The sequence below is a fragment of the Nestor notabilis genome, unplaced genomic scaffold (assembly GCF_000696875.1).
Source record: "Nestor notabilis isolate BGI_N333 unplaced genomic scaffold, ASM69687v1 scaffold6626, whole genome shotgun sequence".
In the NCBI taxonomy this organism is placed as follows: Eukaryota; Metazoa; Chordata; class Aves; order Psittaciformes; family Psittacidae; genus Nestor; species Nestor notabilis.
This window is the reverse complement of record NW_009934170.1, coordinates 31,615-32,086: the sequence shown is the minus strand read 5'-3', so window position 1 is coordinate 32,086 and position 472 is coordinate 31,615.

Sequence of the window (472 nt, the reverse complement as noted above, 5' to 3'; positions counted from 1 at the left end):
CACGGCCACAGGACAGGCAGGGACAGGACAGGCAGGGCCTGGCAGAGCACACCCCTGGGGAAGGGTCCCATGAGAGAAGCAGCCCAAGGAAAGGTGTTTGTGAGCACAGACACAGCTGACATGAGAGCTCTGGCTGGAGGTGATGGGGAAGCTGGGGAGGTTGACTGGGCACTGTGCTTCTGAGGGGCACTGTGCTCCTGAGGAGCCCTGACACCCTGCACCCTTGGTTGTCACTAATGCAGACTGCCCAGCACAGGAGGAGCAGCAGTGCCCAAGGGCACCCCTGTCCCCAGCCAGCCACGCAGGCTGGAGCAGTGATGAGAACTCGGGTTCCCCCCCAGGGTCCCCCTCCTGCCCATCACCATCCCCTGCACCCTGCCTACGCCCCGGGGCCGGCGCTCCCTCCATACAGACGCACCGCACCGCACACACAGCGTCACAAACAACCATGCATTAGAAACTGAAATGCTGC